The following is a 17,830-nucleotide window of genomic DNA, read 5'->3' as shown; positions in this document are numbered from 1 at the left end:
CAAACTCACTTATTAAATGTGTGACCTTGGACAAATGACTAGATCCCTCTCACCCTCAGTTTCCTCATCTGTAACATGAAAAGACACCTAGTGAAGGCTTTGCTCAGGTGGAAATGTGAGCTTTCCCACTTACTTTGTCTCAGAAAACATTTCCAAATAATGACACACCTCTGACCAAAATTGTTAATCTGCTTTCTATTCTTAACTTTTCAACATGGTCTAATTAATTCCTCATTTTATTTTATTTTCTACCTGCTGGTCTAGACTGTCTCCAGTTGGTGGCATCCTGGGTACCCACAGTTCCCAGGGCCTGGGAAGTTAAGGCTGGTTCATATAAACAGAGTTAGTCCTGGCTTCAGAGAGTGGGGATCCCCTCTACTAGGATTCTGATGGGAATAAGTTTCCTACATCAGGACAGAATGTGGAGAGAGGAAGTTTTATCCTCTGAAGATTGGTGGAAAGACCTAGACTTTGGAATTGGTCAGACTTAGCTTTGAATCTTAACTCCACTTTTTTCCATGTGACTAGAAATTCTAATTAGGTCCTCACCCGAAGTTGATAATAACTAATACTCACCTTATAGCATTATTGGGTTAGAATTAAATAATGTAATATAGCCAAATATTGAGTATGTAGTAGGTTCTCAATAAATGTTAGCTATTCTAGACTTAACTCTGATTAAGATAGAAAACAGAAGTTCCTGCCTAGCTCTGTAGGCAAGATAGATGTTCAAAATAGCATTTGACTTTCAAAAAATTTTAAGTAAAAATATCATTCAAAGCCATTTTTAGTCCTTGATAAATTAAGTCACCATGTTGTTTCCAGGACTAAATACATTATAGACTGATGTAATAACCTCATAAAATTTTCTAAACTTTTTAATGCTAAGAATTTAAACAAAAATGTTAAATTTGCCGAACATTTCATTTATAAAAATGTAGATTAGAATGGCCTAACCTGGTAACAAATTTATCCAGAACTGTTGAATGTCCGTATTAGATGTAAGTTGAAACTAGCTGTAATTTTTAATGCAGTGACTGTAGTAAAGAAATGTGCAAACCAGTCCAAGTGTTTATAAACCAAGGATTGCTCTGGGACTCAGTGCCCTGACTTTACTTTCTTTCTTTCTTAATATACAGAGTCAAGCTTTGTTCTTACTTGAATTGTGTACTTTGCATAAGCCATGCAATTTAACTTTAACCCGCAGGACTGAAAATAAAATGAGCTCAGACTGCAGAGCAGCAAGACTGTGGGCAAGGAAGAGCGTTAATCAAAGGGAAAGATGCATCCCTCACTGCTGTCTCTGTTCTTCTCTAGCCTCTCCTGCCAGGCTATTTAGGGTACCCTCAACTTCACTCCTCAGAGTGGCAGAAACAGGTTAAAATTTTCATCACAGAAAAGGGATTTGTCATTTATTTATTTATTTTTAATGTTTATTTTATTTTTGAGAGAGAGACAGAGCGAGTGGGAGAGGGGCAAAGAGGGAGGGAGATCACGGAAGAGGGATCTGTCATTTATTTATTTATTTATTTATTTATTTATTTTTAATGTTTATTTTATTTTTGAGAGAGAGAGACACACAGAGACAGAGACAGAGACAGAGGGTGAGTAGGAGAGGGACAGAGAGAAAGGGAGACCCAGAATTTGAAGCAGGCTTCCAGGCTCTGAGCTGTCAGCACAGAGCCTGACTCTGGGCTCGAACCCACGAACCGTGAGATCATGACCTGAGCTAAACTTGGAGACTTAACTGACTGAGCCAACCAGATGCCCCAAAGGGATTTGTGTTTTAAATTAACATTTATGTATGTGCTCCAGAAGGTTGATGAGGAGCACGCTATTTTTAAAAATCCTAAGTGAACGCATACCCTTGCCACTTGTAATCATGACAAAGCCTACGTTTTTCAGGCATGAGCATGGTTTTCTTTTTTTTTTTTTTTTTTTTTAAGTGCAAAACAGGATTTACTAGTTGAGAATGTCTGCCTAAACAAGCTCATCAATCTGAATGCTTTTAACTACAGTTCAGATTTGTTTAACACAAGCAGGTTTGGTAAATAGGCCAAGTTTTTTCATTGAACATATTTAGAATATCACAGAATAAACTAATATGTGGCTTTTAGGCTCATTTGACAGAGGGTGGACAGGGAACCCACTGGGAGGTTTGGAAACTGCTTGCCCTGGCATCAAGCGTAAAAGTATCAGTAGGGGACCTGACCACATTCACCACCCTGCCCCTGTGAGGACATAACACTGTTCACTCATCTCATGGGAGCATGATATGGATTACTGTCCTTGTCACTGTCATTTATTATCCCAGGCAGAGGAGGCAGCGACTTAGTTCTATGTGGTCACAGTTGATTCCATGCGGTGTATATCTAGACTACATGATAATAATTTGTGAGTATTTTAACATGACTGTCTAGCTTTCTGATGTGATTACTAGGGAATAACTGAATAGACACTAACAGCATCAAATGCCTAGGTGTTCACTTCAACTTCCTCTGACCCCACTGTGAGGACCGTGCTTTATAGATGACCATATATTAAATTGGTACATTGTAACTCAGCCTGATAGTCTCTCTAATTCTTGCCCCCCATGGTAAAGGAGGAATTAGCCTAAGGACACTCCATTCTAATTTTCTGTCGCTGTCAATGCTAACCAGAGCTCACAGAGCAATGTCGTGGGGGTGGGGAAGATGGTTCCACCACCGGTGTTAGACCAGGAGCTACTGTTTCCGTTAGAGCCACGTTTATTTCTGGCGTCGTTGTGGGGGAGAGATGTGCTCCAAAGAGAAGAGGATTCGGTGTGGTTCAGGTATGAGTGACCATCTGGACAGCCCAACTCAGAGACTTTACCATGTACGGGATAAAGGTGGGCGGGGTGCTTTCCACACGTTGAGCTGAAAATCACTTGGGTTCTGGGGAACGAGATAGAATGAAAGCTAGAAACAAAAGATCCAGTTGTAAAACCTAGCACCTAAGTTAAGGTGCTTGAATACAATTTCTCCTTTAAAAAAATTCTAGGGAACTTGAATATTATACTAACCCGACTGTTTTTAGCCAATCCTTATAGAAGATCGAGACATTGAGAAACTAGCAACCCAGAAAACATGAATTCATTATTGCACGTGTTAAAATTAATTAGCATTAGTATATTCAGTGACACACAAGGCAATTAAAGACTTTTGGGGAGATAAGAAAATGAACGTAAATATATATTCAAAATAAGGTTCACAGCATTTTATAATAATGTTGGCTTATGTCCAGGATCTAAGGGTGGGAGTGAGTATGGTTTCTTTGTAGCTGAAGAAAGTGGAGAAGACTCCGTTCTATTTTCTTAAAAATAAAAGACTTCTTGTTTTATACAGCATGGTAAAAGAAATGCTTTTCTGTTTTTTACCTGCCGGCAGTTTCTGAAGGAAATTTTTCTAGCAAGCTATGCTGTTTTCCTCTCTTTGGGGACATGGTGACACTGGTTTTGTAGCAAAACAGTATTTGCTTATTAGGCATTTCTTCAAAATCCTGAATAAGCAGCTCTTTCCATATTTTTTGTTCCACATGTTAAACGTTTCACTGCAATTTGAGCTTCAGTTGTGTGTGTGTGTGTGTGTGTGTGTGTGTGTGTGTGTGTGTGTTGATAGGAAGGATTGAAAGGGGATGCATAAGAATTCTTGAAGGTTTTTTTGTTTAAAAAATTAATTCCTACAATTATGTATTGGAGTCTCTACAGAAGGCAATTCCAATTTATTACACAGAGCCAAACTAGATCCCATCAATCTTGAGCAGCGGGGGTAGGGGGTGGTATTGAAGAAGACATGAAATTTGGTGTTTGAGTAGATGAGATTTAATTTTCGGAAAACATTTCACTCATAAAACGGATGGCACCCCAGTGTCAGCCCTGACCTCCATGATGTCAATGTCATCGTGCAAGCATAGCTAAGATAAGCCTCAAAGTAAAACAAAGAAACATCACATCTCAGCACAACACCATTTCTTCCTACAGCATGTACAATGTTTACACATACAGCCTTTGGATATTCCTGCTAATGCCTTGTTACTCTATGGTTCAGCTTTTGTAGAGGGAGGGAGGGAGGAGAAAAATCATTTTTGCATGTTCTATGTTCTGAGCGAGTGCGGTAAGTACGCTGCTGCAGGTCTTAACATTATTTAGGTCAGTATCCTAAGGATGGCTTTTATCGTTCGTGATGATCCGCTATCCCATACATCCAAAGGCATTCAGCATCAATTTGTTTTTCTGTGCCGATTTTATTTGCGTCTAAGTTTAAGCAAATTCATTCACATTTTAATACAATTCCAACGGAGGCGGTATCTGCTGTTCTGTACTGCAGATACATTCAGCAGGATACATTTACACGGCTTGTGGTTAGAGGTTATAACACCGATACAGACAGCCCGATCATGCATTCTTCTCTAAGGCTGCCGGCACCGTTTAGGATTTGAAAAATAACCTAGAAATGCTATACCCTATAATATTATTTTTTACTTTACAATAGCTTAACAGTTTTGGATTTTTGTTGTTGTTGTTGTTAGCAATTCTATGAAATTAATAGTCTATCAAATGCACCCCAAACCAGATACATACTGTATTGAAAGCTTTCTTCAAGAAGAAGATATGACAGTATTCGTTCCGGCTTATTTTCTTCATTAGCAAAAGGATTGTTTGATTCTCAGAAGCAAAAGGACACATTCATTGTGCAGCAGCTCTGCCTAAGTGTATGAAATGCCTTCTACTGTCTGGTTGCAGAATTTGGAGTTTGCTAAACAGTGTTTAGTGATTGGGCTCATCTTGCATCACCAGTTGATGACATTTTTCTTTGTTCCCTCCTACCCAGTTGAACCAAGACTCTGAGGCTGATATGCAATGTCACTTACAACATTAATCAGATACTGCATTTAAGGTGAGCTGTCCCCTGCCTCCTCCTTCCCCAGTGCTCGTGTCTGCATGCAGTGTGTATCTTGCTTCTGTGAGCCTAAGATGGCAGGCAGGATTAGCCGGTGCTTTTGCTGTGTGTGCATGCTGTGTATAGAATTCATTACACGTTGCCTAGTATTTCAGATGTGAGTATGTAAATGCTCGGTATGCCATATCATCTGGTAGCGAAGACTTGTTTTTGCCTCATTACAGCCTTAGATATTTCAACATCACCTTTCAGTTCCGATTCATTTGCCTCTGGATGTTTGCTTTTCATCACATTCAAAATAGGATTTTACCTTTTTTTTTCTTAACAAAGCCAAAAAAAAAACCCCTAAAAACAAAAACAACAACAAAACTCTGCTACCAGATGGTGTCTCTCCTTTCTTCTTGCATTTGCTGTCTTTTAAATAATGTATGTTGTATTGTTAATTAATGTGAATATCAAATTAAACACTTGAAACTTACATATTTATTATGCAGGTAGGAGGCAAGGTGGAATCTATTTTTAACTCTTATGCACTCCATGGTGTGCACACAACTTGGTTCTCAAATTTGTGTTTTCAGTGCTGGTATCAGTGGTTTGATTTTCAGCAAATGTGACAGTGGCCTTTGCCGTGGTCAGCTCCGGGCTTTGAACTCTCAGAGGAGGAAGGGGAAAAAATTCAACACACCACCTCCTTGGTTGCAGCCTCAGAGAAACCTTGGAAGAGAAACTTCTTTTTTCAATCCTGTTTTCCTGTTGACAAATTCAGTTCTCGTGATCACAGTACATTCAAGCTGTTCTGCGTATGATTTTTTGTGTGTGTGACAATTGCATCTCAAACTTGTGAGCAAGAAGACGGAGAAATCAGTTGGTCTCCATCGCTTTACATAAAAATGGCCGAGTGTCTTGTCATGCTAGCACTGCATTAAGTGATACATACAGGTAGGTCGGAATTTGCATGTTTTATAGATTTTTTAAGCCATGCAGCAAGAATAATAGACGGATTAAAATATGACTTTTATAATAAAAATTAAATAAGACAGCTGTAATTTTTTGGAGGGAGGGTATTAAATTGGACAGGCTTTCCTATTCAGATACTATGTAAATGTATAGCTTTGCTAACCTTACAAAATGATTCTGCTATAAAAGTGAGCTGATTCTTTTTTAAAAAATTATATATATGATAGGTGTGGCGCCCTTAGACAACAAAAGAATTTTTTGAAAAGTCTGTTGATTCAGCTCCATTGTACCATGAAACTAAAAATAAATGGTTTTCTTGAGATAATTTCAAAGAGCGCAAACAAGCTTACTAAGGAACATTTAAAATATTTAAATTTTAAGAAGCGGTCTTTATACGTGTTTTATGAAAGATGAAAATAAAAACTTACAAGGTTCCAAAATCCATGTTAGATAATATTCAAGAACAAATATACTATTTATATACCTATTACTTGGAGAGATGAGGAGTTACAATTTTTAAAGGGGGGGCACTGAATATAGATGGCCCTGTTAGAAGAAAGAGAGCTTCACTGAAAGAAAAAGAGTGCCTAGAATCGTTCATTGCAGACCACGCAGCTATGGTTCTATAAGTACCGAATTCTGGCACTTTTCAGAATAATTTCATGGGCTCTTTCCTTCGAGCTTAACTTCCGAAATATATTTTAGTTTCAATTTAACACTGGGCCAGAACCTGTTTCCTTGGTAACCAAATCTTATTTAAAAATGCAATAACAGATATGCAAAAGATTGTCTTAAAAAAAGAAACAAATGGTTAATGAAAATTGTGCAGTTCTTTTACCTCCCATATAGAGTCTGCACTGGTTTTAGACGTTTTTAAATGCGGTCTTCAAGCCTTAAAAATTAAACCATATTTCTACACATATAGAGAAAGCTTGCACAAGGAGAGCTTTTTTTTCTTCCTCCTTTGTGCTCGGTACTTTCAAAAAATTAAGGTTTTTCTTTGTAACATGCTCCAGAATGCTGGTCAAGGTTTGTGTACAAAGGTGTAGTTTCATTATCACTGGTTCCCCAGCGCCAGTGAAACAAAAGCCATCTCAGAAATTCTGAGAATTAGAAAATGCTTATGCCCTTGTTTTCCCCGATCCCTCCATCGGTAACCTCAGAGCTCTGGGTAGAGAGGGACCCAAACCCAAGCCCACCCTCCCAACGATAAATGCACATCGAGCCTTTGTTGGAAACGTCTTTGCAGATGTATTAGGAGGAAGATACTGGCAGACCTGAAACCTCTCTGAGGTTTGCTCCGATGTGAAGAACATTGAGACTCAGAACCCTCTGTGTAAATAGCTGCTTTATTCTAGCAGTCTGCCTACTATCCCAAAGCACTGTCTGTAAAACCAAACCTCTAGTGGGCTAAAGGTTTGTTGCTGCTGCTGTTGTTGTGTTGTTTTCAAGCCAACTCGAATATTTTGCTTGGAGTCTTTCTCTGGCTCAATGATATTAGAACATGATTCACCTCGTAGTGATTTCGTTCCTTGGGCTTGCCATGAACTAGCCTTCCTGCAATACCTTTTCTTTCTTTCTTTCTTTCTTTCTTTTTTTTTTTTTTTTGCCTGTTCGGGAGCCATTTTCCTTCTTGCCTGTGACTTAAAATGACTAAGTACATTTTGAATATAGCATCAATCAGAAGATCATAAACTGAAGGGAAATGTCAGAACCCTGATTCAGTATTGCCTATTTATTTTAGTACCAGGAGCATTAACAGTTGCAGTTGGATCAAGCTAATTGTCATTCGCTCTTGAGCAAATAATGAGCCAGGCATTTGTAATTAAAACACTATTGCTATTCAGAAAGATTACAACTACACTGTCTTCCATTTTGATAGGCCAGTACAAATTAATCATTTTGAACCTATTTGAATCTTAATCACAAGATTAGATGGATGCAATGGAATTGTTTTACCATAAAAATGAATGCCTAATAGATTCAACAGTGTATTTCTTCTTTATAAAATGTTGATCCTTTTATTGTTAACTCAAGCATGGTTGCGTCATCTTGTAGATTTTCATACCTAATGGTTTTTTGTGGCATTATTCATTTATGGTGCTCTTGGTCTTGCCGAAAAGAATTTTAAACACAATTCAAGGAGGTTGAAAGCCAAGTAGGACTGTTGGGAAGTATATTGTACCATTGTCATTCTAATAAATAGACCAGTGAATGGAAGAATAATTATTATTTATTACTTTGTTGTGTTTCGCCTAAATGCTTTGCCTTCATATTTCACAGAAATATTTACAAGGCACAAAGCTTTTCTAAACTTATCCATTTACAATTATTATTGGATTTCCTAGTCTAGCCAAAAACACTTCCTGATGATTGCAGAGATGGCACTTACGCCTTCTCTTTGTTCAAAAGGCTATGCTTCACCCATTTACACTTTTTGGCTAAGGTGTTTATACTGGGCAGGCCAGAGCAGGTGTGACAAGAAGAATGTGCAAACAACTGCCTTTGTTCTCACCAAAAAAAAATGAGCAAATCTGTGGTTTTCTACCTGAATGATTTATAATCTACAGTTCTCAACTCTTTTTCTTTGGAGAATAGGAAATGTTTTTCCAAGCCTTAACTCAGTGAGACTAGCTGGGTTGATCTACCTCAACCATTTCCGTGGATCCCCCATGAAAAGACTGGTAGCCAGACCCTGTTTTAGAGCTGGTTGGTAGGAGAAGGAGGATCAAGAAAAAGACCTAGCGCTTCTATCTTTAATACTAAATCCCAGGGGCTCCTGGGTGGCTCAGTTGGTTAAGCCTCCGACTTCAGCTCAGGTCAGATCTCATGTTTGTGGGTTCAAGCCCCACGTCAGGCTCTGTGCTGATAGCTAGCTCAGAGCCTGGAGCCTGCTTCAACTTCTATGTCTCCTTCTCTCTCTGCCCCTCCCCCTCTCATGCTCTGTCTCTCTTTGTATCAAAATAAATAAAACATTAAAAAAAAAGTTAAAAAAAAATACTAAATCCTGGTTAAGCCTTTGAGTCCCTACAACCGTGTGGTTCATTCTAACAGCTCCCTTTCAGGGGAAGGAGCTTTTTTGGTAATGAGACATTCGACACATTTATTGAGCACCTACTACAAGCCAGGCATATCCCAAAGTCTGGAAATACAGTAATGAACAAGAGACCAGGGCCTCTTTCTTATGGACCTGCCTTTAATGGAGGGGAATGGTGGGGGTGGGGAGCTCAAAAATAAATATATAAACAAAGTAGACAAGTGCAAAGGAGAAAAAATAAAAATTTAAAAAGCAAGAGTGAAGGATTCATGGGTGGCTCAGTTGGTTAAGTGTCTGACTCTTGATTTTGGCTCAGGTCATGATCTCATGGTTCCTGGGATCGAGCCCTGCATTGGGCTCTGTGCTGACAGCACGGAGCCTGATTGGGATTCTCTCTTTCCCTCTCTCTCTGTCCCTTCCTGGCTTGTGTGCTCTCTCTTGCGCTCTCTCCTCTCTCTCAAAATAAATAAACAAACTAAAAATAAATAAATAAAAGAACAAGAATGATATCTTGGGAGCAAGAGAGCCACTTTTGAATGATTGGCCAGGGAAAGCCTTCCTGAAATGGTGGCATTTGAGTTGAGACCTGCCTGCAGGGTGAAATGGACCCAGCCAGGGGAAGTTGTAAGGGCACCATTATGAGGCAGAGGATGCTCATGCTCCAACTGCAAACTCCTTTCTTTGTGGAGCTGCTGATCTAACAGAGCCAGCTCTGATGACTTTGCAGGTTCCGCCTTACGTAGGTCAGCTTCCCCTTCTGTAGGTAGGTGGCAGGTCTTAGTCACATTCCCAGGATGCGGTACCAGTGAAGTAAGTCACTGCCTGTGACCCAGTCCCACCCTGAAACCACCAAGAAGTGCAGTGGTAGTGACAATATGCTGGCATAGATTTAGCCATAGATTTAGGCATAGATTTAGCGTTAACCCAAGAAATCCCCAGCGGAAAGGATTCTCAGAGCTTTGTTTATTGTAAGAACTCCAGAAAGTAAATGCTTGGCGAAACATTGAGGCAGTCGTTTCCTTTCATTTTTTTTGAAAGCAAATGGTGGAAGGTCTGTCCCATCCTGCCAATAAATTGTCTTTGTGCTCTATTGCCTAAAACATTTCAGTTTTATGGATCTCTTTGCCCAACAATGGCTTTCTAAGGACATTACTACGTGGTGTGGTATTTCTCTATTCGAGCAAGTAATACTAAAGAAATTCTTTTTAAGAACTTTTTATGTCTTTTTATGACTCTTATAGGCCTTTTACGCTGGTCTGCTGATGAAGCTCTGAGAACAAAGGGATAGGTTTGCTGTATAAGTTAGAAACTGTAACACCCTATGAAGGCTTCAGAATGTGTCAGAAGCATCTTCTAAAATAGATTTACAATATAGTGGGTTTTTTGAAGTTTTTATTTTTATTTATTTTGAGAGAGAGAAAACAAGCAGAGAAGGGCAGGGGGGCGGTGGGGGACAGGATCCCAAGCAGGCTCTGTGCCATCAGTGCAGAGCCTGACTCAGGGCACGCACTCACAGACCATGAGGTCATGATCAGACCAGAAATCAATAGTCAGACGCTCCACTGACCAAGCCCTCCAAGGTGCCCCTAGGGGGTTTTGCTTATCACAAGGTGGAGGTGGCCTGGCTGACTCCTTATACTTTGTTGGGTTCTAACCAGCTCGTGAAACATTCCACTGCCTGAAGAATGTTCTAATCCTTTGTAGTAGAGTCTTGCGCACCAGTGGGGGAGTAGGCTTCAAAAGCTCAGTTTACTTTCTTGAGCATCACTTGTTGAACATGTACTGTGTGACAGATGCCACTCCAACCCAGGCAGAATGGAATATGACCTGAAATATCTCAGGAAATTTACATCCAGGTTCCTACACAAGGCTAGAGCATCGTATGGACAGGCACAATGGTGTGTCCCCTCTGTTCCAGAAAGAAATGAATGGCATGCTGTTCTCTTAGTGGCCTTTTATACAGTTACCTTGGAGGCCAGCCTTCGGTTTGGGGGCATTTCAGCAGATGGCAAGGGTGCTTCTTCCTGGGACTCTAGATCTCATCTTCATCACCTTCCCAAGATGTCTTGGCTCCTAATAAGCCTCCGTATGTCTGGCTGCCCTGCTCCAAGCTGGTCTGCCTACGTTTGCCAGGTGACTTCAATAACGGCTGCCACTCTTTTGCATTCATGAGCAGATGTTGAGAGGCCCTTGCATGCAAAAATTTGAATTTGTGATGCAGGCAAGATGCTTCTGCCTTTTTACCTTCCCTCGCTGACAGTGGGGGTCTCCCTGCTGTCTGTCCTGCAGAAGGCTTGGCGGGTAACAGGTATATCAAATACCAGTTGCCAAAGCTTATGTCTCTGTTAGGCAATCCCCGTGTGGCTCTGCTATGGCCTCAACGTCACATTGACCAGAAAATTGTTCTTTTGATCTTGTAACTCATTTTTCTTCTTTTTCCTTAATGCTTTCCTTGCTTCTGCTGCTATTCCTGCTCAGGGTTCAAGACTAGCACTTGGGTCTACACTCACTACATTAGGCCTGCAGAGGGAGTTTGTTTTCTGGTTCTGTTTTGTTTTAAAATTGCCAGTATAAATATTATTTCTGTGTTCATGAAAAGCTGTGAGAGCTTTCACGATTTTCCTTATATAATACAACAAACCTCTTCCTTCCCCTGTGGTCCTTGCTGCCAAATGGATATTTTGAAATTCCTTTTTCCTGGTAAAATGTTCTACCCTGACTGAGGCCTTGCTCTAATTAAGGCCTAACAGTCCTGCCCCTCTTCCCCAGGGCGGAGCATGACACCAAGTGCCTGCCCCGAGGGCCTTACAGTGAGAGGAGAAAACAAAAGCCACCAGCTGAGAATGTGGTTAAATCCCAGAAGGGCAGTGCCCTTGTAATTTTTCCCCCTTTTCTCTTGTTTCTTGAGCTGTGGAAGAGAAGAGGGGAAGCTTTGGTAGAGAAAGAGAGGGGCTACATCACTGAGGGATTCTCTAGAAACTGCAGGCAATTGGGGAAACGATGTGGAAGAGAATGGGGTGGTCACCTACGAGGTGAAATGGGGCAGTGGAGGCGACTGCAGACTGAGCGGGCTGCAGGGGGCTGCTGGGCAGAGAAAATAAGAGACAAAGGGAGCAGTCAGGAGGCCGCAGGTAAACAAAAGGAGATGCTGCTTTGCCTACCCTGAAGCTGGGGGTGCAGGGTCCAAGGGAGAAAGAGTGGAGTAAAAAAGAAGTCTTGGGCGAGCCCCAAAATGCAGGCTGCAGGCTGCAGGCTTGCGGTATAGGGACTGGCGCCATGATGTTCTGTCTGGCTTCCATGGTGATGTTCGCCTTGCGGCCAAATTGTCCCATGTTGGCCAGTACAAAGAGTCTACAGATTGACATCCTTAAGGGTAATTTATCCCAGAGTTTTTATGACGTCTCAATCCCAAGACTCCTATTCTCTATCTGAGAATGCCAGAGAGCCCCCCCCCACCCCCATCGCCCTGCTAGATCTGGATTAAATTTAAAATGAAATAAGCAGACTTGTCACATGTGCTGTGATCTTCCACAAAGCCCAGATGAGAGATAGCTGCAAAATACCTGATTAGGAACTCTCTCCTGAAGTCAGATTGCCTGTAAAACAGGCATGCTGCTCTTTTCGGAGCCCCCTAAAGCCTGTCCTTCCTTGCTCTTCACCTGCTTATCCAGACCCTGATCCAAGTGCCAGTGGTTACTCTCACGGAGCGGTGGGTCACACCAGCTGGCGTGCCAGCCCTTAGTACCACTCGCTTAGCTCTTACAGGAATGTGAACCACAGACTTCAGTTGCTGTGTGGACCTTAGACACACTTTTTTTTTTTTGGTCACTGAGAGAACTGTGGCCCAGAGACATTGTGGCTTCTCCAGATTACCTGGAGAGTTAAGAGGCCATGCTTGACTCCTAGTGCAGTGCAGTTTCTACAATATGCTGCCTTTAGGTGGCAGGGAGGCCCAGTCGTAAAGTACAGGGTTGGATAGTAAATATTTTAGATTTTGTGGACTGAGGCACAATTGGGGATACTACATAGGTATTTATATAACAACAGAGAAAACAAATTTCTATAAGCTTTAAAAAATCTTTTTTCGGGGTGCCTGGGTGGCTCAATTGGTTAAGCCTCCGACTTCAGCTCAGGTCATGATTTCATGTTCGTGGGTTCAAGCCCCGCGTCAGGCTCTGTGCTGACAGCTAGCCCAGAGCCTGGAGCCTGCTTCGGATTCTGTGTCTCCTTCTCTCTCTGCCCCTCCCCTTCTCGTGCTCTGTCTCTCTCTGTATCAAAAATGAATAAAACATTTAAAAATATATTTAAAAATTTTTTTTCCGCATTTATTTATTTTTGAGAGACAGAGATAGAGCACAAGTAGAAGAGGGGCAGAGAGAGAAGAAGACACAGAATCCGAAGCAGGCTCCAGGCTCTGAGCTGTCAGCACAGAGCCCAGCGCAGGGCTCGAACTCACAAACCATGCGATCATGACCTGAGCCAAAGCCGGCCCCCAATTTGCAGATTTTGACTTAGGAAATGGGGCTGCAGACTATGCAGCCTGTGGGCCAAGTTTGGCTTACCACTTGTTTTTGGTATAGCCTGCAAACTTAGAATGGTTCTTACAATTTTTAATGATTGGAAAAAAATCTAAAGGAGACTGGTGTTTAATGATGTGTGTTTTATTTGTAACAATTTTAATTGAACCAGTTACAATATTTCTGTTTTCCAGTTTTTTAGTTGCTTCTAATCATAAATTCTTCTCATTATATTTATATAGTTCTAATTATAAAAGTAATATATACCTACTGTGAAATAATTTGAAAGGTTGACATTTTGGTATATCTTTTCAATCTTTTATCTGTGCATGGTGATTTATTTTTATTTTGTAGGTAACTGGTATCTTCTTCGTATTCACTTAATATGATATTTTAAGGCCTTTCTTTACATAATCTTTTAAAACTTTATTTTGAAAATCTTGAACAATGGAAGGGCCAGCTTAGTGACACCCCAGTGGCCACCACCAAGCTTCTACAAGTCTCAGTGGCTGCCAAACCTTCTTCTACGTAATCCTCTCCTGTATTATTTTGAAGCAAATCCCATACATCATATCATTTTAACTCTAAGAACTTTGGTATGATTCTCTAAAAGACAAGGATACTAAGAGAAAGCCATTTTGCTTAGCAAATAAATTCTGAAGTATGTAGGGATAAAAGAGAATGATGTCTGCAACTTACAAATGGTTCAGGGAAGAATTACGTAGGTAGGTAGGGAGATATGAGTAGAATGTACACAGGAGATTTTTTTGTGCTGTTCTTGAAATTCTTCTGTAAGTTTGAAATATTTCTAAATAAAAAGATTTTTAAATGTAAGTTACTAAAAGAATATATTTAAAAAACATGATTTACTAAGAAAAATAACCACAGTATCATTGTCATTACCAACAAATAATTCTTTAATAACAGAAATGCCATAGCATTTCTCCTAATATGGCCTAATTTGTCCAATTACATCATTAAAAAAATAATTTACTTATTCAAAGCATAATTCCAAATAAGGTCCTTATAGTACAATTGATAGTCCCTTAAATTCCATTTAATTTATTGTTTTCCTTCCTGCTTTCTTTCATCCTTGCTATTGCTATAAAAAAATTTGTTGAAAAAATGTTGTTTGACCTGTAGGGTTGCCTACAGTCTGAAATCTGATGAGTACGTTCCTCGGTGCTGTTTTCCATGTTCTTCTGTCGCAGAGATTTCCTGTAAATTGGTAGTTACAGCCGGAGACTTGATCAGATTCAGATTCCTTTGTTTGTCTGTTTAAGTAGTCAACATTTCATAGATTTTTTCATATAAAAGTCCTGATTTTTGGCTTCATTGGAAAATCCTGCAGATCTGGCGTTCCACCTGGCAACAACTGATGTGGGGCTGGGTGGTAGCCGCGCTTACTCCTCACTTCGGTGGGGTGTGAATTATTCTGCAGGCCTCAGTTCATATACTTCTGCCTGGCTCCCAGCAGCCTTGGAGCCCCTGTTTTAAGCACTGCCTCTTCAGGGGCTTTGGTAGACTTCTCAACACACCATCACAAGAGGCCTTTCAGGAATGTGGTAGAGATTAGAGAAAAGGATTCAGACACGGACTTTTTAAGACGCCTAAAGGGAAAAGATAAGCAGCTACATAAAGGGAGGCCAAGTGATAGAAATTTGGTGAGTGCCCAGGATGAGGGAAAGAGAGAAGAAAAGTAAAACAACAAATTAACAGAGTGCTGAAAATATGGGAGAAAGAATGAGTTATAGATTCCTAAACCATGGTGGGAAACTAGGGAAGGAAATGGGTTTCAAAAGACAAATTTTAGTCTTTTTGTACATTATGATAATATCAAAACCTTACAAAAGGGAGAGACAGAGAGGGAGAGAGAGAGAAAGGAGCAGTAAATGTTACATTGGTCAACAATCCTAAATCAGAAAATGCAAGCACGTAGTTGTAGCATAGCAGAAATCATGTGGAGATTAAAGGAAAAGAGGTAGAAAATGAGGAAATGCTGAAGAACTGGTAGACATTTAAGAGGAGAGGATCTTGAAAGTCTTTGAATTCTTTTTTCTGATTTGCAAATGTATTGAACTGAAAAGTATTATAAAGATACAGAAAAATAAATCACGTTTAGTTGTTTGGGAAAGAATAAAGCTTTACAGAAAAGAATAAAATTACAAGTTGGGATGTTCCCGGAAATTTCCAGATAGTTCCCCATACTCAAAAGAATGATTAAGAGAGAATCTGAGACCTGTTATGAGGAAGGGTGGAAAATTTTGAAGGACAGGCTGATTATGTAAGTTTTCGGCTGTGGTGTTTAAAACTGTTGCCATGATATTTTAGTTATTAATAACAATTTGGAGGAAATCTCCTCGCTTCTAGAGAAACATTTGGCTCTAATGAGAAAGAAATGCCACTGTTTGTGAATTCCCAAGTGGATGTAAGGAGCCATTCACTTGCTAAGCCTCTTAGGAAAGCCAGAGCCGATTTCACCCTTAACAAGCTGTTGACAGTGTCTGATCAAGGTACCACCTGGAACATGTTAGCAGAACAGAAAGTGGACTGTAGAGTCAGACCTGTGTTTAAATCCCTTTATGTCATTCGCCATGTGACCCTGGCAGCTCGCCCATGGAAAATTTCTAGGGTGTAAGGGTTGCTGTACATATGTAGCTATGATTCTTACTGCTTGGATGGTAGGAACTTAGAGCTCTGAAATCATTGCCTTCCAGCACTAGCATCCACAACAGTTTACACTTAAAGAGCGCTTACTGTGCGCCAGGCTTCACATGTATTATCCCATTTCATTTTTTAAAGGCCCTACGAGGTAAGTGTAATATTAAAAGTAGCCTCATTTTATGCACGAGGAAGCTGAGGCTCAGGGAGGTTAAGTAACTTGCCTAACTTACACAGTGAGTGGCTTTCTAAGTGACAGTGGTGGGCTTTAAACCCAGGCAGGCAGAATCCAAAGGCCAAATTGCCTTGCTCTACCACTTCCCATCTTCAACTCTTAAGTAAGCACAGACAGTCATGCCTCATGCTGGCATTTTCCAGCCCGTGATTCTTAATTTCACGTACCTCAGTCTTCTTGGAGGTCTCCAAATGATTTGCAGTTTCCAAAAGCCTCAATGGAAACACGTAAACTTGCAATCAGACTACAAGTTTCTTTAGGTTGGAATCCACGATTCACAGTGGATTGGCTCGAGTTTTGTAGAAGCTCTGATTGGTGGCTACTTACACAAAAACACTGCAGGGTTGTTTTTTTAAGTAGGAAGATGAATCATTAGTTAATAAATGCAATTTAGTGGAAAAGATCTTTCTAAATATGTGGCCTACAGAGAAAGACTAGAGGGTGCTTGGCTTTGGGAAGGTCGGGAACTGCTCCTGTGCATGTACTTGCATGTTGCCCAAACTGCCTGCCTTCAAAACCCTGCCTTTATTTTTAAATTACACGATTCTTTAATTGGACTTCAAGTCAATATATTTTTCCTTCATTACGGAAAACGTTTTGCTGGCTGTGTATTTAATATTGCAATCCCCTTTATTCTTCAAAATGATTGGGTTCTTCAAATATAGTCAGGAACTGAGATGCAGAACTGCAAACATTTTATTCCAAGCTCAAAACAGGATAACAAGCTTTTGATCCTTTTAGGTTGTAACCTGGGAGTAAAGCTTTGCTAGAAAAAAAAATTTTTAATAAGACTCATACTACCAAAACACGGGGAACGTGGATGAATGTTTTTTTTTTTTTTAAAATCAAGCCAACAAAACCTGCACATTAATTCTCCAGGCTGATAGCTCCACAAGGCAAGCCTGTGGCAGGCCTCAGTAAATACTTTTTCATGAGCAGTCTCCGAATCTTGGAAGAAAGATCCTAGCAGGCAGTCTGTGCCCTTTATTTGAGGAAGAGCACTGGGTCTTTAGCGTGAAATGCTTTTTTATACCACGTTGGGAAAAATCTATCTAGGCCTCTCCTGACCGCCATGGGAAAGCACAGGTGACACCCTCTTTCTGAGAAATTGTTTACATTAAAACTGCGCTCGACTTTCTCCGAATCCTGCCTCTCTGCTATGTGCAGGGTTTGGACGCCGTTTGGGACCTGGATCTGGAACCCAGAAGCCCTTCTGTGGGCCCAGGCCTTGTTCTGATAGGCCCAGTGGCCCTTGACCCCCTTAACTGGGGTGTCCTTGGGCCACGTTCCTAGCAGTGACCTCCCTTGGGAACGAGGTGGAGGCCGCTGCCCCCCTGGTACAGTCTGGGGCCCCGCGGGGCCGTCGTAGTTTCCCACCCCCACCCCGCCGTCGCACTAGAGACGGTCTGGGCCTCGCGGGGCCGTCGTGCGTCCGCCGCCCCCGGGTCCCGCCGCCGCCCTCCCGTGGCCTCGTCCTCCGCGCGGGCGGTTCCCCGGGCGCCCC

General features: G+C 41.0%; 1 protein-coding gene across 3 annotated transcripts in view; it reads left to right on the top strand.

Annotated features, from left to right (window-relative positions):
- The window catches only part of ZBTB38 (zinc finger and BTB domain containing 38), an 80,452-nt gene that overhangs the window by 14,244 nt on the left and 48,378 nt on the right, over positions 1-17,830 (top strand). Inside the window, exons 3-4 of one of the 3 annotated variants that reach the window (XM_029940153.1) lie at positions 4,851-4,916; positions 5,498-5,858. The gene's annotated coding sequence lies outside the window, so the exon portion shown is untranslated. Of the gene's footprint in view, positions 1-4,588; positions 4,732-4,850; positions 4,917-5,497; positions 5,859-17,830 lie in introns of those variants that run through there. The other 2 variants (XM_029940155.1, XM_029940154.1) reach the window with 2 other exon arrangements.

Source organism: Suricata suricatta, chromosome 5 (genome assembly GCF_006229205.1).
Source record: "Suricata suricatta isolate VVHF042 chromosome 5, meerkat_22Aug2017_6uvM2_HiC, whole genome shotgun sequence".
Classification (NCBI taxonomy): Eukaryota; Metazoa; Chordata; class Mammalia; order Carnivora; family Herpestidae; genus Suricata; species Suricata suricatta.
This window is presented reverse-complemented; position numbering and strand designations above follow the sequence as displayed.